Source organism: Pinus tabuliformis, chromosome 9 (genome assembly GCF_031772625.1).
Source record: "Pinus tabuliformis cultivar Carrire ecotype Pingquan chromosome 9, CPIR1, whole genome shotgun sequence".
NCBI lineage: Eukaryota > Viridiplantae > Streptophyta > Pinopsida > Pinales > Pinaceae > Pinus > Pinus tabuliformis.
In genome coordinates this window covers 354,385,421-354,407,584 of record NC_142307.1, presented here as the reverse complement: position 1 = coordinate 354,407,584, position 22,164 = coordinate 354,385,421, and the positions used below count along the sequence as shown (strand labels likewise).

The following is a 22,164-nucleotide window of genomic DNA, read 5'->3' as shown; positions in this document are numbered from 1 at the left end:
CTTAGCATTTAATGCTACTTGACATTTCTTGTATGAAGTAAAGCACCATAGATAAGTCTCCAAACATTTTTTAATTGCTTCTATTTGACCATTAGTTATAGGATGATAAGTTGTACTCAGTTGGAGTTGTGTGCCCTGTAGCTTGAAAAGTTCCTACCAAAAAATATTGGTGAAAGTGGGGTCTTGATTAGACACAATGGAAGTTGGTATGCCATGTAGTTTGAATATTTGGTCCACGAAAACCTAAGCGACCAATTTTGGGGTAAATGTGTGTGGTAGACTGAAAAACTGAGCATATTTGGAAAGTCTATCAAAAGGCACCATGATGAATGATTTGTTGCCCAACTTTGGGAGACATGTAATGAAATACATGGAAACATCTGTCTAGATGGAAGTAGGGAGTGACAAGGGTTGTAATGTTCCCGGTAACTTGATCATTTCCACTTTGTTGCATTGGCATACTTCACATTCAGCTACAAGATTAAGAATGTCATACTTCATGTTGGTCTAAAAGAAAGAGTGATGTGCTCGTGCATAAGTCTTATGAAAGCCTGAATTTCCTGCAACTGAAAAGGAGTAAAACTCTTCCAAGATGTAGGTTTTGAAGTTGGAGGTCAAAAATAGCACTACCTAATCCTTATTAAAAATAGCACTACCTAATCCTTCAAAAAGTAATCCTTTGAGGAATTAGAATATGTTTGTAATATGTTAATGAGTTGGGACAAAGAGGGGTGGGAGAACCATTCATGAAAGGCTGCTTCAGTCCAATATGGTATGGATAGAGAGAGGTATAACACGGTGCCTTCTTCCTCAAATTAGTTTGATAAGACATTAGCCACTACATCGTCACACCCGTTCTTGTAAATTATCTCATAATCGTATCCCAACATTTCTGTGAGCCATTTATTTTGTTGTGGTGATGATAGATGTTGCTCTAGGAGATATTTTAGGTTATGATGGTCTATGTGAATTTCGAAATGACACCAAAATAACTATGGTCGCCAACTATCTATACATGTAAGATGGCCATAATTTATTTCTCATATGTAGATTGACCCACAAATGTTTGCCACTGAGTTGTTGACTTGTGAAAGCCAATGGTCTACCTTCATGCATTAATACTCCACCAATGCTTGTACCTAAAGCATCACATTTAATCACAAAAGATTTTTTTGAAGTTTAGTAAGGTTGATATTGGAGTGGAGCACATGGCCTGTTTGAGAGCCAAGAAGGCCTATTGAGATGTGTTGTTCTTGAGAAATGAATTTTTATTAAGAATATTAGTGAGTGGCTGGGCAATGCATCCATAATTGCTGAAAATTTTGCGATAGTAGCTAGCGAGACCTAAGAATACGCTCAAAGTTTTCAAGGTTTTTAGTTGGGGCCAATATCACATTACCTGAATCTTGTTTGGATCAAACGTCACTCCTTCACTGCCCACAGTGTGTCCCAAAGAGTCTACTTCTTCCATGCCAAAGGAACACTTGGATAATTTGATGAATAATTTGTGATCTTAGAGTAGTTGCAATGCCTACTCAACATGCTAAAGGTGTGTGTCCCATGTTGTTTCATAGATGAGAATGTCATCGAAAGAGACTAGGACATATTTTCTAAGATATGGTTTCAGAAGGTGGTTCATGAGGCTCTGAAAAGTGGATGGGGCATTACAGATATCAAATGGAATGACCAAGAATTCATAATAGCCTTCATGATTTTAGGAGGCTGTCTTGGGAATGCCAACTTCCTTCAGCAATATTTAGTGATAGGCGATGCGAAGGTCCCACTTGGTAAAACATTTAGCACCATGTTGTTCATCAAGCAGATCATCAAGTACTGGAGCAAGAAATTTTTCGTTTATAGTGAGCTTGTTAAGGGTCCCAAAGTCGAGACATATGTGCCATTCACCATATTTCTTTAAAACCATTACCACTGGAGATGAATAAGGGATGTTGTTGGGATGAATAACACCGGCTTCAAGGCGTTCCTTGATGAATTTTTTAATTTAAATTTTTTTATAAAAGGATATTGATAAGGCTGCACATTTGGCGACTTGGTACCTAGGAGAAAAGGTCTGTTATGATCATGTTCACCCCTAGAGGGTGGGAACTCCTTAGGTTTGTCAAAGACTCACTAGTGGCAATCCAATACTTGTTGCATATTGGGATGAATGTTAGGAGGACTGGATTCAATTTCATGGATGACATTAAATTGTGCTACTATACCACGATGGCCCCTTTTTAAAAGATTCTCCATTTTATGTGAGTTGATGATAGTTGGAGCACCTGCTTGGAATCCCCATAGTGTATGAGTGTGGTCGTTTTGCTTAAAGCTCATATATAACTCCTGGAAGTCCACTATGATAGGGCATAGTGTGTGGATCCATTTAGCACCAAGGACGGTGTGAAAACTACACAATTCAATGGAAAACATGTGGTTTTTGAGGTGACAATCCCCCATTTGAAGCTTAATATTTTCACAACACCCTTCACATTTCATGGTCTCCCCATCAACAATAAGGACTTGAAAATTATATATTGTCCTAACAAAACGATGAATGGCTTCTTCTACTCTCTTATGGATAAAGTTATTTGTTTTGCCACTATCAATCAACACCACTACTGGCCAATGTTTAATAAAACCTCAGATTTGGAGAGTCTGGGGAGAAGAAATATCATTGCGGGCATGGAATGAGATAACTAACTCAGCCGGCATAGCTAAAATATCAGTGTCCAGGGCTATTTTTGGTTCACCCTCTTCCACCTCAGGTACTTCAGTGGATGGAGCTTCATCAACGGAGCTGTTTTCACTAGCATCGATTTGAAATAATTTTGGTTCCTTGCATTTATGTCCCAGGGAGTATTTGTCATCACAGTAGTAGAAAAGTCCTTATTTCCTTCTTTCATCCATTTCTACCAACGAAACCTTTTGAACCCTAAGGTTTTGGGAGGGGCCCGAAGCTAGGATGGGATGTGCCCATGCAATGAAATTTGCATGATTGGATTGGGAATCTAAAGAATATTATACTTCTAAGGCCTTGCTGCATGCTTCACCAAGTCACTTGGTGATGCATTCAGACATGGGTTTGGATGCATTCATTTAGGCCATTGATGAAAGATTCCAAGTAAAAGGAATCGCCTAGTCCTTCAGTCTAGATGTCCAATTTTTCAAAAGCTACAATATAGTATTGTACTATACCCATTTGCTTGAGCTTAGTGAGATGACCCATAAAGTTAGATTCTCAATCAAAGTAGTCACAAAGGTCTTTTACGAACATGTTCCAAGTTGGCCTCCCTCGATAACATTTTTGTTGCTACTACTACCATTTCCATTGCTCCTGCTCTAAGTAAAGATATCCCACATGTAGTTTAGTGTCATAATCCCATATATTATTAAGGTGGGCATGTTGTTCCATTTTTTCCACCCATACTGTCGAGTTAGAGCCATCAAAATTGTACATATCTAGCTCGAGTGTCTAGTGGCTCAAATATTGGTGACCTCCATGGAAATGAATGTGATGGATGGATTCTCCTTCTATGTGTGCATAAACATTGTGTTATTCCCCTAATACTGTTGTGATTTTTTTGTCAAAGGTCGCCTAGAATTCATTGAATTTTTTCTCTAGGGATTCAATTTTATCCCCCGCCATAACTTGAGACTTGCTACCACACATACACTATCTCAGATCAAATTTTGAGCTTACTTAAGAGTAGCATGGTTGGAAAGAGGGAAAGCTGAAGAGTCTAGTGATGTGGGTCACTTGAAGTCATTTCGGGAAAAATTTGGGACAACATGAAAGTTAGGGGGCTTGCAGGTGAATGGTACCACTGCGATCAACTCGTCGTCTTGAATCTTAGGGCTAGGTCCCTTGAAAGCATCTCGGGATGGACCCAAACTTGTTTTTTTTTTTTAACCTGAAAGGAGTTTACATCCAATTTATCAATACGACGATGATCGAGATCCAAAATTCTTAATACTGCCAAATATCTTGTGAAAATCGATGCTAGAATGTAGTAGTAGAATCCCCAACATCTCGACACTTCATAATGTGCTGTGACAATACAATATGGGCTTTGGTAGGAAAAGCCCTCACTACATAAAGAGTCAACTCTACGATGTTAAAACCCCAACTTCTAAATCACATTTGTACGATGATGATAGAACCACAACTTCTGGATCTGATCTATACAGTAGCAACCAAAACCCAACTTTTGCATCTTATATAGATTAAAAGGTTGGGGGAAATCTTCAAATAGCTTAGGGAAATATAGTCACACATGAGTGTGAGGTGCTACGTATCGCAATATACGTGGGGGTCCACTAGTAGTGCTCGACCCAATATTTCATAGAACTAACTAAGGAGGATTGGTCGTACCCTTAGTGGGTAGTACCCAAATACCTTATTCTATGTGCGAGGAATCCCCCTAAGTGTTCTTCTCGTTCTACTGTAGTATTATTATGACCGAAAATGTGTCTAAGGTTAGGTTTTAGGTCACATTATGGGGATATTCCAATATACCCAAGGGTACTACATGGAAGTGAAGTCTGTGCACAATTCTATCTAATGTGCTGCTACTCGAAGGGGTACCCACAAGGGTTGCATGGGATTCCAACAAGTTTGACCATCTCTTATAGTTCCTGTGTACATGCCTCCTAAAATCTGTAGGTTTATGCACTCAATGACATATCTTGTGGTTTGAAAACACCAAAAAATGTTGCTATCCTAAATCAAAAACCTTCCAAAATTGAAGGTACAAGTGGCCTTAGAATGTGCTCTAATACCACTTGTTATGCACTTGACCTAGGAGAATAAGATAATGCTAGAAATACAAAACAATATTTCTAGAAATACAGACATATCACATGAATTGAGACAAGATGCAAATATATTTTATTATTTAGAAGAAAAATGTAGTGTTCTCTTACCTCTTCGAGGGCGAAACCTTCAAAAGAGAAAAACTCAATGACAAGGACTTCACTGCCCTGCAACACTTGTTTCTATTATTTTCTCATATCATGTGGTAGGTGATGTGACGAGTAGGGGGTGGTATGCTATCCATCTTGTTTAGGATAATGGGAGAGTACATGCCAAGAAGCCCCCCAAATGTTAAATATCCCATATGGAGGTGGATACACTCCAAGTCAAATCATTATTCTGATACAAAACCATTGGTGTTCAACTGAAATCATCATGCAAGAGAAATTATGGACTAGTAGGCTCTACACATAATTGTGAATCTCATTTCAGTTTATCACTTTTGGAATTTTGGTGCTCATCTCATCTATTCTCACAAAGGTTGATCTCTTCCGCATGATATTTGGCACTTTCAAACACCACTTCCACTTTGGTTTGTTCTTTCCTTTTCAATCAACATAAGGCATGGGTTCATTTCATTGATGAACATTGGGTAACCCCCCCTACATTTTCCTCATGTTTTTTGACACCTTTATTTTATCCCATGCTTTGTAAAATCGTTCAGTCTATTAGCTGAGACTTTCTTGTCCTTAGGTATGACCAATCCTTTCATATTTTGTATCATGGCTCATAACTGTCCCTACAATCCTATCACAACCATTTTTAGCCATAACATTGAGAATATTAGTCTTAAGTTTTGATGGTTTGTGATGTAGTGGCAGATGGCTATAATTCATTGTCAGCTAAGCGAGGGGAGGATCCTATGGTCAAAATAAAGTGGGATACTCTCCAGGATTTATAACACAAAAAATTCACAGAATATTCAAGTAGAGTTGGAATAAGCTAAAAGGGATATAAGAATATAATAGGTTTATGTTCTAACATTGATATAACTGGTGAAGTTATAGACTAGGTGCCTAATATGGTTCAAATCAGTCGCAAACATAATCGATATATGTATATTGTGGGTCTTTATTGGCACATGAAGACATTATTGGGAAGAGTTCTATTGGAAAAAAATGAAGATAAGGAGGAAACCCACTTCATGCTCAATAACCTATAACCATTTCTAAATACTTTGGGCTAGCATTTGAAAAGGATATAATAACATCTCATCCTCCCACCTAATCTAGGAAACTCCTTGGTAGTGGAAAAGAGGCAATTATAGTGGGTTTCCCTAACACATCCAAGTTAGAATGATCAACTTTTGCTTATTTGTTTTTTTTTGCTTTCTTATTGTTTTCTTGTTTAAATGAACTTGCACATGAATCCTTCCAAGCGCATGAGGCGAGGAACATATGTAGGACTACCCTCATAATTCCGTTGAAACATTTTGACAAGCATATCCTAACCACCCACAACATTTCCCTGTCGATCTCATTCAAGCAATTCTTCACACACTTCGTGAGAAACCAGAACACTTGCATATTTGGAGTATGAAAGGGCATATTTGACCACCACATTACAATGCCTCATATACCCTAAATGACCAACTTGTTCAAGGATTTCCATAAACAATTTAGTGTGTTCCACGATTATCGCTGGAGCTCCTCTTGCGACATCTCCCTTAGAAGAGCGATCAGAACTAAAACCCCTTTATAACAGGCCTTCCACTAACTGCCAGGGAGTGCCATTCCCAACCTCTATTTAGCAGTTCGATATGAAAATATGAGCCCCTAACAACCCTGATGCCTTGGTCCATTAACAAACCAAAATTTAATCCTAAAACCATTTTTAGGACTATCAGTTGAGAAAATTTGGCCATCAAATGACTTTGGCCACCACTTCCCATTTGTCTCTACTCGACTTTGACCATCCCCAGTAATAATTGCAAAAAACCGATCAATGACAACATTGTAGAACCAGATTGAGAAAACTGGAAACCTCGGTGCTCCTCATGACATCCATCGTTCTCCCAATTTTGTTTCCAATGTTTATTTCCTATTAACAACTATTATTTTAGCAATTACTAATGAAAATTATAACGTTTAACTTTAGAAATTAATAGTCTTTTTTATCATTAATAAAAAAAATTGTCACATTTAATTGCAAAAAATCTAGATCTCTTATTTCAAGCTTGGTGTCATCTATCTCATGTCACCAATAAATTTTACTAACCTTGAGCACTCATCATTATTCATGGGCATCATTATTTAGGAAACAACATTTTCATGATGATCTTGTAGCTCGAGTTCTAGATAGATGTCACAAATGAAAACTGATAAAGTTGGCTAACACTTTTGGCTGAGTAAATATTTAATTGAGTTCATTAATGTAATTGTTTATTTTGTTTTGTTATGTTGGTTTATGAGTTTCATGGGAATCATGTTTTTGGAAACACATTTCTCACAATGATCTTGTAACCCAAGTTCTAGATATATATCATAAATGATAACTAATAAAGTTTTCTAACCCTCTTGGTTGACTAAATCTTTAGTTGAGATCATTAATGTAACTGTTTTTCAGGTTTTTTTACATTGGTTTAGGAGTTTTTTTTTGGTTTCATCTTGTCTTAATATTTTTTATTTTTTTTTTCTGATTCTCTACATTTTTTTTTTAATATTGTGCAGTTTAATTTTCACTATTATTTATCATATTTTCTCTCAAGTTTTCATGCGCAAGAGTGAAACTTCCATGTATATGAATTGCCTCATGGTTTTTTTTTTATGGTGTAGCTTTTGGAAGACATGTTGTAGCTCAATTCTCTTTTGGATTACCCTTGCAAGTTTAGCAAATTAATACCTCCAATACTAGCATCTCCACAAGTGAAATATTAGTAGGTTATATTTTTTTACTTATCAAAAGGATGATCCATCTTGTCAAATCTTGTCGACTTCTTTTCAAGAAATTTGTTAAGAAATTGTTGAGTTTTAGATGAAATTTGTACACATTATACATTGGGGTCGAATCTCTTTAGACATGCAAGAATCATTATAGGGTCAAATTAAAATTTCTTTTCAACTTTCATTTTGACAAAGCTTGACAATTCTACAAACCCAAAAGGTCCTCTTCATTTGGTTATATTGTCAGGTTTTGTTATTTTCTTTAAAGGTATGTATATTTTTCCAACTTAAAAGGTAGATTTAGAAGAGCGAATAAGCTAAAAATTTGAATCCATTCCTAAATTGAATGAATGTTTGTTCCCATGGAAATTTCCTTTGGATCATAGCATAGTTTTTCCCATTTACACTCTAATCTCTTATCCCTCAAAACGTTTCTCTTTCATCAATTGGTTTAATCTATTTCCTTCTAATCATAATCATGCCTCACATCTTCCAATCTATTTTCTTATAAATTCTTTTAAAGAAATTCACATTATATATTTTCTTCAAAAAGCTTAGAATTTAACGTTACTTAATGTTTCTTGTATGAAGTAAAGCACCATAGATAAGTCTCCAGACATTTTTTAATTGCTTCTATTTGACCATTAGTTAGGGGATGATAAGTTGTACTTAGTTGGAGTTGTGTGCCCTGTAGCTTGAAAAGTTCCTACCAAAAAATACTGGTGAAAGTGGGGTCTTGATTAGACACAATGGAAGTTGGTATGCCATGTAGTTTGAATATTTGGTCCATGAAAACCTAAGCGACCAATGTTGGGGTAAATGTGTGTGGTAGAGTGAAAAACGGAGCATATTTGGAAAGTCTATCAAAAGGCACCATGATGAATGATTTGCTGCCCAACTTTGTGAGACATGTAATGAAATACATGGAAACATCTGTCTAGATGGAATTGGGGAGTGACAAGGGTTGTAATGTTCCTGGTAACTTGATCATTTTCCCTTTGTTGCATTAGCATACTTCACATTCAGCTACAAGATTAAGAATGTCATACTTCATGTTGGTCTAAAAGAAAGAGTGACGTGCTCGTGCATAAGTCTTATGAAAGCCTGAATTTCTTGCAACTAACAAGGAGTACATCTCTTCCAAGATGTAGGTTTTGAAGTTGGAGGTCAGCAATGGCACTACCTAGTCCTTATAGCGAAGAAAGTCATCCTTCAAAGAGTAATCCTTTGAGGAATTAGAATATGTTTGTAATATGTTAATGAGTTGGGATAGAGAGGGGTGGGAGAACCATTCATGAAAGGCTGCTTCAGTCCAATATGGTATGGGTAGAGAGAGGTATAACACAGTTCCCTCTTCCTCAAATTAGTTTGACAATGCATTAGCCACTACATCGTCACACCCCTTCTTGTAAATTATCTCATAATCATATCCCAACATTTCTGTGAGCCATTTATTTTGTTGTGGTGATGATAGACATTGCTCTAGGAAATATTTTAGGTTATGATGGTCTATGTGAATTTGGAAACGACACCGAAATAATTATGGTCACCAACTGTCTATACATATAAGATGGCCATAATTTATTTCTCATATGTAGATTGACCCACAAATGTTTGACATTGAGTTGTTGACTAGTGAAAGCCAATGGCCTACCTTCATGCATTAATACTGCACCAATGCTTGTACCTAAAGCATCACATTCAGTCACAAAATATTTTTTTGAAGTTTAGTAAGGTCGATACTGGAGTGGAGAACATGGCCTATTTGAGAGCCAAGAAGGCCTATTGAGATGTGTCATTCTTGAGAAATTAATTTTTATTAGGAATATTAGTGAGTGGCTGGGCACTGCATTCATGATTGCTGAAAATTTTGTGATAGTAACTAGTGAGACCTAAGAATACCCTCAAACTCTTCAAGGTTTTTAGTTGGGGCCAATATCACATTACTTGAATCTTTTTTGGATTAAACCTCACTCCTTCACTGCCCGCAGTGTGTCCCAAAGAGTCTACTTCTTCCATGCCCAAGGAACACTTGGATAATTTGATGAATAATTTGTGATCTTAGAGTAGTTGCAATACCTAGTCAACATGCTGAAGGTGTGTTTCCCATGTTGTGTCGTAGATGAGAATGTCATCGAAAGATACTAGGATATATTTTCTAAGATATGGTTTCAGAATATGGTTCATGAGGCTTTGAAAAGTGGATGGGGCATTACAAAGATGAAATGGAATGACCAGGAATTCATAATAGCCTCCATGATTTTAGGAGACTGTCTTGGGAATGCCAACTTCCTTCACCCGTATTTGGCGATAGCACAAGCGAAGGTCCCACTTGGTAAAAAATTTGGCACCATGTCATTCATCAAGCAGATCATCAAGTACTGGAGCAAGAGATTTGTGCTTTATAGTGAGCTTGTTAAGGTCCCTAAAGTTGAGACATATGTGCTATTGACCATATTTCTATAAACCATTACCACTGGAGATGAATAAGGGATGTTGTTGGGAGGAATAACACTGGCTTTGAGGCATTCCTTGATGAATTTATTAATTTCACTTTTTTTTATAAAAGGATATTAATAAGCGTGCACATTTGGCGACTCAGTACCTGGGAGAAAAGGCATGCCATGATCATGTTCACCCCTAGAGGGTGGGAGCTCCTTAGGTTTGTCAAAGACTCACTGGTGGCAATCCAATACTTGTTGCATATTGGGATGAATGTTAGGAGGACTGGATTCAATTTCATGGATGACATTAAATTGTGCTACTATACCACAATGGCCCCTTTTTAAAAGATTCTCCATTCTATGTGAGTTGATGATAGTTGGAGCACCTGCTTCGAGTCCCCATAGTGTATGAGTGTGGTTGTTTTGCTTAAAGCTCATATATAACTCCTGGAAGTCCATTATGATAGGGCCTATTGTGTGGATCCATTTAGCACCAAGGATAGTGTGAAAACTACACAATTGAATGGAAAACATGTGGTTTTTGAGGTGACAATCCCCCATTTGAAGCTTAATATTTTCACAACACCCTTCACATTTCATGGTCCTCCCATTAGCAGTAAGGACTTGAAAATTATATATTGTCCTAACAAAAAATGAATGGCTTCTTCTACTCTCGTATGGATAAATTTATTTGTTTTGCCACTATCAATCAACACCACTACTGGCCGATGTTTAATAAAACCTCAGATTTGGAGAGTCTAGGGAGAAGAAATATCATTGAGGGCTTGGAGTGAGATAACCAACTCATATGGCGTAGCTGAAATATCAGTGTCCAGGGCTATTTTTGGTTCACCCTCTTCCACCTCAGGTACTTCAGTGGATGGAGCTTCATGAACGGAGCTTTTTTCACTAGCATCGATTTGAAATAATTTTGGTTCCTTGGATTTATGTCCCAGGGAGTATTTGTCATCACAGTAGTAGAAAAGTCCTTATTTCCTTCTTTCATCCATTTCTACCACTGACACCTTTTGAACCCTAAAGTTTTCGGAGGGGCCTGAAGCCAGGGTGGGATGTGCCCATGTGATGAAATTTGAATGATTGGATTGGGAATCTAAAGCATATTATACCTCTAAGGCCTTGCTACATGCTTCACCAAGTCACTTGGTGATGCATTCAGACATGGGCTTGGATGGATTCATTTAGAACATTGATGAAAGATTCCACGTAAAAGGAATCTCCTAGTCCTTTAGTCCAGATGTCCAATTTTTCAAAAGCTATAATATAGTATAGTACTATACCCATTTGCTTGAGCTTAGTGAGATGACCCATAAAGTGAAATTCTCAATCAACGCAGTCACAAAGGGCTTTTACGAACATGTTCCAAGTTGGCCTCCATGGATAAAATTTTTGTTTCTACTACCATTTCCATTGCTCCTAGTCGAAGTAAAGATATCCCACATGTAGTTTAGTGTCATCATCACAAATAGTATTAAGGTGGGCATATTGTTCCATTTGTTCCACCCATACTATCGAGTTAGAGCCATCAAAATTGTACATATCTAGCTCGAGTGTCTAGTGGCTCAAATATTGGTGACCTCCATGGAAATGAATGTGATGGATGGATTCTCCTTCTATGTGTGCATAAACATTGTGTTATTCCCCTAATACTGTTGTGATTTTTTTGTCAAAGGTCGCCTAGAATTCATTGAATTTTTTCTCTAGGGATTCAATTTTATCCCCCGCCATAACTTGAGACTTGCTACCACACATACACTATCTCAGATCAAATTTTGAGCTTACTTAAGAGTAGCATGGTAGGAAAGAGGGAAATCTGAAGAGTCTAGTGACGTGGGTCACTTGAAGTCATTTCGGGAAAAAATTGAGACAACATCAAAATTAGGGGGCTTACAGGTGAATGGTACCACTACAATCAACTCGTCGTCTTGAATCTTAGGACTAGGTCCCTTGAAAACGTCTCGGGATGGACCCAAACTTGTTTTTTTTCTTAAAACTCGAAAGGAGTTTACTTCCAATTTATCAATACTATGATGATTGAGATCCAAAATTCTTAATACTGCAAAATATCCTGTGAAAATCGAGGCTACAATGTAGTAGTAGAAACCCCAACGTCTCGGCACTTCAAAATGTGTTGTGGCAATTGGTGAGCTCCAGTATTGTAGCAATAATGCTACAACTCCTAGGGCTTCCTGTCTCTTAATTTTATCAACCCGGTAGTTCGTACAAACTTGGAAGCGACGGTGCTATATGCACAAGTACTAGCTCTTGTCGCAGCTGTCACTTGGTCAGCTGGCACAAGTCCGCTAGGGCTCAAGCCAACTTCTATAGGCTCTCAGAAGAAGCTTGCTAAATGATGGACGAAAGCTAGCTCAGAGAAAACTAATCTACTTGGCAAAAATGAACTGAAAGCAAATCAAAGCATGTAAACCTAGGAAACCCTAATTTGACTAGTCTAACCTCTACAATGCAAAGAATGTGAATAAAACTTCTACCAATGCTGTCATTACCTCTAATCAGTGAAAATGCATGAATCTAATCTACTTGCATCTTAAAAGACATGTTTTTGTATTTTTTCTTTAAGTGGATGGAGTGATTGTGATTTTGTGCTTATTAGGGTTTGGTTGTGCAGATGGGATGGAGAAGGAAGGAAAGCATAGGAAAGGTTGGGGAGGTTGGGAGAGGTCCCTAGGGATCCTTAGCATCCATCCACAGAGGTTCCTCACGTTCAGAGGCTCAGCAACCGAGTGAGTGGCCTCCTACAGGATGTCTGCAGGGGTTTCTACAGGAAAGTCCTGTAAGTCTTCTACAGGATCTCTACAAATGGCTATAGGATGACCTACCGTGAGTGTTTGGAGTGATGGAGGAGTAATGGAATGGTAGGGGGAGATGTGTAAGGTAGGAATGAGGCTGGTGATGGCTCAGAGGCTGGAAAATCAGATGAGGGAAGAGTGCATGCAATGGTTTGATGATTGGAAGGATGGAACCAACGAAAGTTGAAGGAGATGGAGCTATGTGGGAAATGAGAGAGTTGGAGGGTAAATGAGTGAGACAGAGGTTAAATAGAACTTGAGGAGGTGATGAAGATGATAGAGATGCCCTGCACAATGCTCATTTAAACGAATCAATGAATTCTTGCAAACAAACCAAGTCCTAGCTAACTTAATCTAATTGTCAATGAAATAAATGAACAACAGCTTTGTTTGGAAAGAGAACCATGTACTTCACGTGAGAAAGAGCATTCCAAAAGATCTAAATGCATAACAAACTCCTACCAATCGATTCTAAGCATAAAAAGCTACGTTACCCATCAAAACCAACTACCATAACAAAGCAAGATCTAAAGAGCAGATTTTTATTTCAAGAATGCAGCAAACACATAAAGATACACAAGGGAGGTACTGGGCGCTTGAGATGGGCCCAACCCCAAGAGCTACAGCTTCCCATGAAAGATTTAGAGCTGGTGCAAAGCTGGATCCATCTTTATTAATCAAGGAATGAAAAGTACATCAAAACTGTCCATAAGGAGAGCTTGAGAATGAGCTAAAAGCAAAGCTAATCCATGGCCTAAAAATTGAACTACAAGCTAGCTAACTAATGGCTAAAACAAAATGACTAACTAGCTACAAAAATGACTACCCACTAGCTAACCAAAATGAGGCCCCAAGCCTTCTTATTTATACAATTTGAGGACCCAACAGTCCTCCTAAAAGTTAGGGACTTGGCTGCCCAAGACTTGTAGTTAACAGCAGTCCAACTTGACTTGCTTGGCTGCCCTTGAGCTCATTGATTTGGTGGCTTTTGAACTCCGAGCTGATGGTGGAGAATTCGAGGTAAGGGCCCATAAATGAGGGGGACACCTTCCTACAAATCCTCTAGCTTGTTCTCCCACGAATTTGGCTGCCAAGTGCTCATTAAGACCTTCAAATTTGTCTCCAAGTTGACCAACAAGGCTACACAAAGCACCCATTAGACTTGTTGGCATAATGACTAACCAAATTCACTCTATTAACATAAAAATAATCAAAAACATGCAATAAACAAATGAGAATGGTGGATTAAGTCAAATTAGGAAGTTGAATGAGCCCAAATAATTGTACATTGTTGGGGCTCATCATCACCCCCCTACTGAAAGTGTTGCTCATCCTCTGAGCAACCAAATCTCTCCCCTTGTCTTTGATGGCCCTGGTGACGTCCTTGGCTAGCATCTTGGCCGATTTCTCCTTTGGCTTCCCTCTTTTCACTTTCCTGTAGAAACTGTTCTGTCTTCCTGTAGAAACAGTCTGCTAGCTTCCTGTAGAAACAGTCTGCTAGCTTCAATGAACTGCCCGAGAATAGATATTGCATGCCGAAGCTGGATGGGAATCACTGTTTTTCCATTGGTTAATCCTTGATTCACGTTTCTGTTCCTGACATGACAATACTTTTCGACTGCGGCAGCTTTCTTTGCTTCATAAAATGCTTACTGCAATAGCAAATATAATAACAGATTTGTATCCCACAGCCAACCCAAATATAACATTAGTTGCTGCTTCCAGTCCTGCATGAATCGCTTGGACAGGGCTGTAAGCATTACTAGTGCAGTAAACCAATAACAGGGCCAGACCACAAACCAATAGCACCACAGAAGAAAAGCTCCCAGTTCTTTACAACCTTCTGGGCACCAAAATTGAAGATAGTGAAGGATGAAGGCAATGCAACTAGGCTTACAACAGCAATGCCAATAGTCATCACTACTATGGGGATAATACGTTGCTTTTTCAATGCAGGCTCAATTTCCTTCACAGCCTTGATCTCAAATATGTTAGTTGCAAACAAAGTTGTGATTAAGCAAGCAATGATACCCATTGAACTAATAAGCAAGGGATAACACATGGCAGTAAGATCATGAGAGTTTTCAAATGATGATATGGATGCAACAACCAGAGCTGCACAGGAAGATTTAGTCATAGGACCCAAATAGATCTGATCCCATACCAGCGATATCTCCAACATTGTCACCAACATTATCAGCAATGACAGCTGGGTTGCGTGGATCGTCTTCAGGAATGTTCCTCTCAACCTTGCCAACAAGATCAGCACCTACATCTGCTGCTTTGGTGCAAATACCACCACCTACGCTGCCAAACAGAGCCATGGAAGAACCGCCAAGACCACATTTGAAGATGTTGAAATAAGTTTTGCTAACCATTTCATATATTTTTCTTCAAGATGTTCTGCTAATTTTCGTTTATCTCCATCTTGAGACAAGACAAACAATAGTTCCACAGCATGAGCTCGCATTTCAGAGTACGTAACTTTGCAAAAAGGGAAGCAATACCTGAATTTGAATACACTTCGAGTGAATCACGTTGCAAGTGCAAGTTGACCAACAACTGAGCGCTTAGATTTCTGCGTGATTTTTGGAGTGAGGTGGCAGAGACATGTGTTGGCCATGCAAACGGTTATCTCCACTGCAGTGTTTAACTATGAACTGTAGTCCTCTGCCTGTAATCACTTACCATCAAGCACGCTGAAGTTTAACTGTTCACCACTGCCCGTTTTCAATTTCCTTCCTGAGATGGCTGAGCGCACGTGTCTCATCCACCCACCAAGCGTTGTTGAACTAGATGAGGGTGGCCAGTTAGCTGGCCACCGATTTTTTTAATCCTAACCATCTCATTCATTCATGCAATGTTCAGATTAGATCTACGCAAACAGAGGAACAAGGTTAAGTCACGTACCTCGAAGTTGAATGGCTGCCGTGAGCTGTTGTGGGCTGTCATTGCTGCATGCATTTGATTTTATGGTTGCATGATGGCTGGGCTGCTAATCCATGGCTGGTTTTCTTGTGCAGGTGTCCTCTGGCCAGATGCATGCAACAAGAATTCATTTCCACGTTCAGATCTGCATCCTGAACCTGCTGCCATTGAATTTTCACAGGACCAGAACTTCTTTTTTCCATTTCTCCCAAACGGCAAACCGGATTGAGCTGAAACTTGGTGGGCATGTTCCTACCATCATGATGCATCTCCCATAGCAAATTCGTGATCAATGGATGCACGGATTTTGAGAAAATTGGAAAATGGCTGAAGATTTCAGAGCTCGATTTCTCGGAAACCGTGCATCGGAATTGGCTGAAACTGCTTGGGTAGGCTACTATCATCCATGTGCATCTCCCCATGAAACAGGTTTTGAAACGGATGCGCGGATATGGAGAAAATGCAAAAATGGCTAATGGTGATGGAGGCTGATTCCTTGGAAACCGTGCACCGGAATTGGCTGAAACTGCTCAAGCATGTTGCCATCGGCCTTGTACAATTCCCCATAAAATGGTTTGTCAAATGGATGCATGGTTTTCAAGTTATGGCAAAAACAAATTTGGCTCTAGGTATTTTTGCTTCAAGGCTTTTTGCATGTGCTTGCATGGGATGACAAAATGAATTTTGCTTGTGATGCAGGTATGGAGATGATGGAGGATGAGTTGGAAGACTGCAGGAGAACTCTTGAACCTTTGAGGAAGCTACCATGCTTGCCAAACCACTTTTTGAAATGCATGCCTAGTTTCCCACAATTTCTACAGGAAGATCCTGTAGAAGCACAATGAGAAGCACAAGGTGGTGAAAAAATGATGGATGAAGGCAAGGGATGGACACACAAGTGCTTGCAGGCCTAACCAATAGACTTCCACCAGCAGATTCACTTTTGAAATTGGGTTTGGCTCGTCCAAAGGTTCTACAGGATGTTTCCTGTAGAAATTCAGAGCTTTCCTGTAGAAAACACAGTTTTGAGGAAAGAAGCTTAATGACATGAAAAAATGATGGAAAAGGGGTGAGGAATGGAAACATGGATGTGGGTAGGCCTCATGGACATTTTCCAAGCCTTCAAGTCCTCCCCGGAGATCAATTTGACTTTTTTGTAAGCTTCCTGTAGAAGATACGAAACTTCCTGTAGAAGGCACAAAAACTCCTTTGTCTTTGTTTTGAGTGATCCACCTGATCTACAATGTCCTTCTTGCAACCTGCAATGTCACTGCTGCAACATGAAATGGATATTAGCTTTATTTTTCCTTTTTCTCTTTCTCTTTTTTTTTTGAAAAACAACTAGGGCGCCTCATGGAGGTTTTCACCCTAATTGCCTGCCTTGGGCGCCTCCAAAGGAGGTTTTCACCCAAAGATCTTTTTCTCTTTTCCTTTTTTTTCCAACCCATTGACCGCCTCATGGAGGTTTTCAATCAATGAGCCAACCTAAGGCGCCTCCAAGGAGGTTTTCACCTTAGATTTCTATTTTCCTTTTTTCATTTTTTCTTTTTCTTTTTTCATCATTTTTTTTCTTTTTTCCTTTTTTTCTACCCTACCCTACTTGAAAAACAAAATCATTTTCAAGTATAAGAATACTTCCAATGGAGCCATGTGCACATCGAGATTAGAGACAAGATGATGTAAAGGCTCGGAATGCATGCTTTGACAACTATCCAACTTTCAGAGACAAAATGATCTGACTTTAAAAGTACAAAACATAACTGAGGAGGAGAGTACTGCTGCAACTTAGTGACCTTCTGAAACCATATCTCAATATAACTTTGATATCCTTGGTCATCTTGCTGATTTGGATCATTCTTCATGTCACATTCTATCATGACCTTCTGATCTCCCTCTTTTTGTTGATCTTTCTCTTGAATACATGGAAGATTTGATGGTAACCATGAAGGAACTCTCTCGATCTCTGATTCTGATCTCTTCTCTTCATTAAGTGCAGCCCATGGTTCTTTGATCTCCTCTTTTGAATCTTCTTTTGCTGGATGTGATCCTTTAATGCTTTCAAGATGATCTCTTTTTTGCAATGCTTTTCCTGAGCTTTGGTGAACATCATTGAGCTCAAGAGGAGTCATTTGCACATGTTGTGCCTCAGCTTTGCAATTGGGTTGAGCTGCTCCATGGTAGGGTTTTGGACATGGTGGTAAGGGTAGTTGAGTGGAGGTGTGAAATGGAGATGGAGATGGATGGCATTGTGGTTGGGTAGGCATTTGGGGTTGCCTTGGTGGAGGAGGAGGCGATGGTTGTGGATGAGCAGGTGGTGGAGGAAAATGAGCGGGATGAGAGTTGTACTGGGGCCTCCACTCCTGATAAGGTGCATTCCACTGAGGCTGTGGCTGAGCATAAGAGTGAAATGAATGAGCAACTGGTTGGGCATAATATGGATCTGTGAAGGAACAAGGAGAATATGACCAAGGAGGAGGTGTATTCCAGGAAGGATGAGCAGGGGGATCCCAAGAAGGCACGAAAGTGGCTTGATAAGGGTCATAATAGGTCTCGGGTATCCCTTGCAGTTCCTGCTAGTAAGATCTAGGTCCATGTGGTCTCCTTTGGTTCATATAATAGAGTGATTCAGTGGCTCCCTTGGCTCTTTGATATGCAGCTTTGATTCTAGGCAAGGAAGGGCACTGATCTGTAGGATGGTATTCTTCACATACAAAACACACTTCTAGGGAGTGCATTGGACATTCGTTCCTAGGATGCTTTTTAAGGCACCTAGGACAAAAAATGACCAAAGCCCTCTTGGCTTCTTCTTGCTTCTTTTGGATCCGCAAGGTATCCAGTTGCATGGCAAGAAACTGCCTCATATCTCTCTTGAAATCTTCGATCTGATTTGCAAATTCATCTTTGGATAAGGGACTGCTCCCAACATTTCTGCTTGTAGCCATTTGCTCCAGAGGAATGTTTTCTTCTTCTTCTCCCCTAGAGGTTCTTTAAATATGCCTTGATGTCCACCCAGGGGTTCTTTCATCACAGCCATCGAAGAAGAACGTTGGCTGTGTGAAGCAGTGGGGGTGTTGTGCAATCATTTTTCTAACTTATCTCTACTCCTACAAGGCATGAAATAGATTGAACTGCAACTAACTATCTTGCGAAATTGAAATGAAAGCAGGAAAGGACTAATCTATTTTTCTCAAATCAAATTGCAAGAATGAAATGCTAGGCTACGCTTGCGAAATTGAAACACTAATCTACCCTTGCAGAATTGAAATGCGGAATTGAAAGGCTATTCTAGGAAAGCAGGAAATGCTAATCTATGAAAGCAGGAAAGGCTAACCTATGAAAGCAGGAAATGCTAATCTACTTTTGCATAAATGAAATTGCATAAGGGAAATGGAATAAACTACTTAGCAGAAGGTTGTAAAGGAAAATAGAAGAATAGCAACAATCACCAATACTCTGCCGCTTCCCCGGCAACGGCGCCAAAAAGATGGTGAGCTCCAGTATTGTAGCAATAATGCTACAACTCCTGGGGCTTCCTGTCTCTTAATTTTATCAACCCGGTAGTTCGTACAAACTTGGAAGCGGCGGTGCTATATGCACAAGTACTAGCTCTTGTCGCAGCTGTCACTTGGTCAGCTGGCACAAGTCCGCTAGGGCTCAAGCCAACTTCTATAGGCTCTCAGAAGAAGCTTGCTAAATGATGGACGAAAGCTAGCTCAGAGAAAACTAATCTACTTGGCGAAAATGAACTGAAAGCAAATCAAAGCATGTAAACCTAGGAAACCCTAATTTGACTAGTCTAACCTCTACAATGCAAAGAATGTGAATAAAACTTCTACTAATGCTGTCATTACCTCTAATCAGTGAAAATGCATGAATCTAATCTACTTGCATCTTAAAAGACATGTTTTTGTATTTTTTCTTTAAGTGGATGGAGTGATTGTGATTTTGTTCTTATTAGGGTTTGGTTGTGCAGATGGGATGGAGAAGGAAGGAAAGCATAGGAAAGGTTGGGGAGGTTAGGAGAGGTCCCTAGGGATCCTTAGCATCCATCCACAGAGGTTCCTCACGTTCAGAGGCTCAGCAACCGAGTGAGTGGCCTCCTACAGGATGTCTGCAGGGGTTTCTACAGGAAAGTCCTGTAAGTCTTCTACAGGATGTCTACAAAGGGCTACAGGATGACCTACCATGAGTGTTTGGAGTGATGGAGGAGTAATGGAATGGTAGGGGGAGATGTGTAAGGTAGGAATGAGGCTGGTGATGGCTCAGAGGCTGGAAAATCAGATGAGGGAAGAGTGCATGCAATGGTTTGATGATTGGAAGGATGGAACCAACGAAAGTTGAAGGAGATGGAGCTATGTGGGAAATGAGAGAGTTGGAGGGTAAATGAGTGAGACAGAGGTTAAATAGAACTTGAGGAGGTGACGAAGATGATAGAGATGTCCTGCACAATGCTCATTTAAACGAATCAATGAATTCTTGCAAACAAACCAAGTCCTAGCTAACTTAATCTAATTGTCAATGAAATAAATGAACAACAGCTTTGTTTGGAAAGAGAACCATGTACTTCACGTGAGAAAGAGCATTCCAAAAGATCTAAATGCATAACAAACTCCTACCAATCGATTCTAAGCATAAAAAGCTACGTTACCCATCAAAACCAACTACCATAACAAAGCAAGATCTAAAGAGCAGATTTTTATTTCAAGAATGCAGCAAACACATAAAGATACACAAGGGAGGTACTGGGCGCTTGAGATGGGCCCAACCCCAAGAGCTACAGCTTCCCATGAAAGATTTAGAGCTGGTGCAAAGCTGGATCCATCTTTATTAATCAAGGAATGAAAAGTACATCAAAATTGTCCATAAGGAGAGCTTGAGAATGAGCTGAAAGCAAAGCTAATCCATGGCCTAAAAATCGAACTACAAGCTAGCTAACTAATGGCTAAAACAAAATGACTAACTAGCTACAAAAATGACTACCCACTAGCTAACCAAAATGAGGCCCCAAGCCTTCTTATTTATACAATTTGAGGACCCAACAGTCCTCCTAAAAGTTAGGGACTTGGCTGCCCAAGACTTGTAGTTAACAGCAGTCCAACTTGACTTGCTTGGCTGCCCTTGAGCTCATTGATTTGGTGGCCTTTGAACTCCGAGCTGATGGTGGAGAATTCGAGGTAAGTGCCCATAAATGAGGGGGACACCTTCCTACAAATCCTCTAGCTTGTTCTCCCACGAATTTGGCTACCAAGTGCTCATTAAGACCTTCAAATTTGTCTCCAAGTTGACCAACAAGGCTACACAAAGCACCCATTAGACTTGTTGGCATAATGACTAACCAAATTCACTCTATTAACATAAAAATAATCAAAAACATGCAATAAACAAATGAGAATGGTGGATTAAGTCAAATTAGGAAGTTGAATGAGCCCAAATAATTGTACATTGTTGGGGCTCATCAGCAATATGATATGGGCTTTGGTAGGAAAAGCCCTCACTGCATAAAGAGTGTACTCTACGATGTTAAAACCCCAACCTCTGAATCACATTTGTACAATGATGACAGAACCACAACTTCTGGATCTGATCTACACAGTGGCAACCAAAACCGAACTTCTGGATCTTATATAGATTAAAAGGTTGGGGACAATTTTCAAATAGCTTAGGGAAATATAGTCACAAATGAGTGTGAGGTGCTACATATCGCAATATACCTGAGGGTTTACTAGTAGTGCTCGACCCAATATTTCATAGAACTAACTAAGGAGGATTGGTCGTACCCTTAGTGGGTAGTACCCAAATACCTTATTCTATGTGCAAGGAATCCCCCTAAGTGTTATTCTCATTGTACTGTAGTAGTAATATGACTGAAAACTTGTCTAAGGTTAGGTTTCAGGTTACATTATGGGGAGATTCCAATATACCTAAGGGTACTACATGGAAGTGTAGTCTGTGAACGATTCTATCTAATGTGCTGCTACTCGAAGGGGTACCCACAAGGGTTGCAAGGGATTCCAACAAGCATGACCATCTCTTATAGTTCATGTGTGCATGCCTCCCAAAATCCATAGGTTTATGCACTTAATGAAATATCTTATGGTTTGAAAACGCCAAAAAATGTTGCTAGCCTAAACAAAAACCTTCCAAAATTGAAGGTACAAGTGGCCTTAGAAATTGCTCTAATACGAGTTGTTATGCACTTGGCCTACGAGAATAAGATAATGCTAGAAATATGAAACAATATTGCTAGAAATACAAACATATCACATGAA

The 22,164-nt window shown here is 39.4% G+C and overlaps 1 pseudogene; it reads right to left on the bottom strand.

The window, feature by feature from the left end:
* Positions 1-14,729: 14,729 nt before the first annotated feature.
* Positions 14,730-15,291, bottom strand: LOC149148667 (pyrophosphate-energized vacuolar membrane proton pump 1 pseudogene; annotated as a pseudogene).
* Between the last annotated feature and the right edge of the window lie 6,873 nt (positions 15,292-22,164).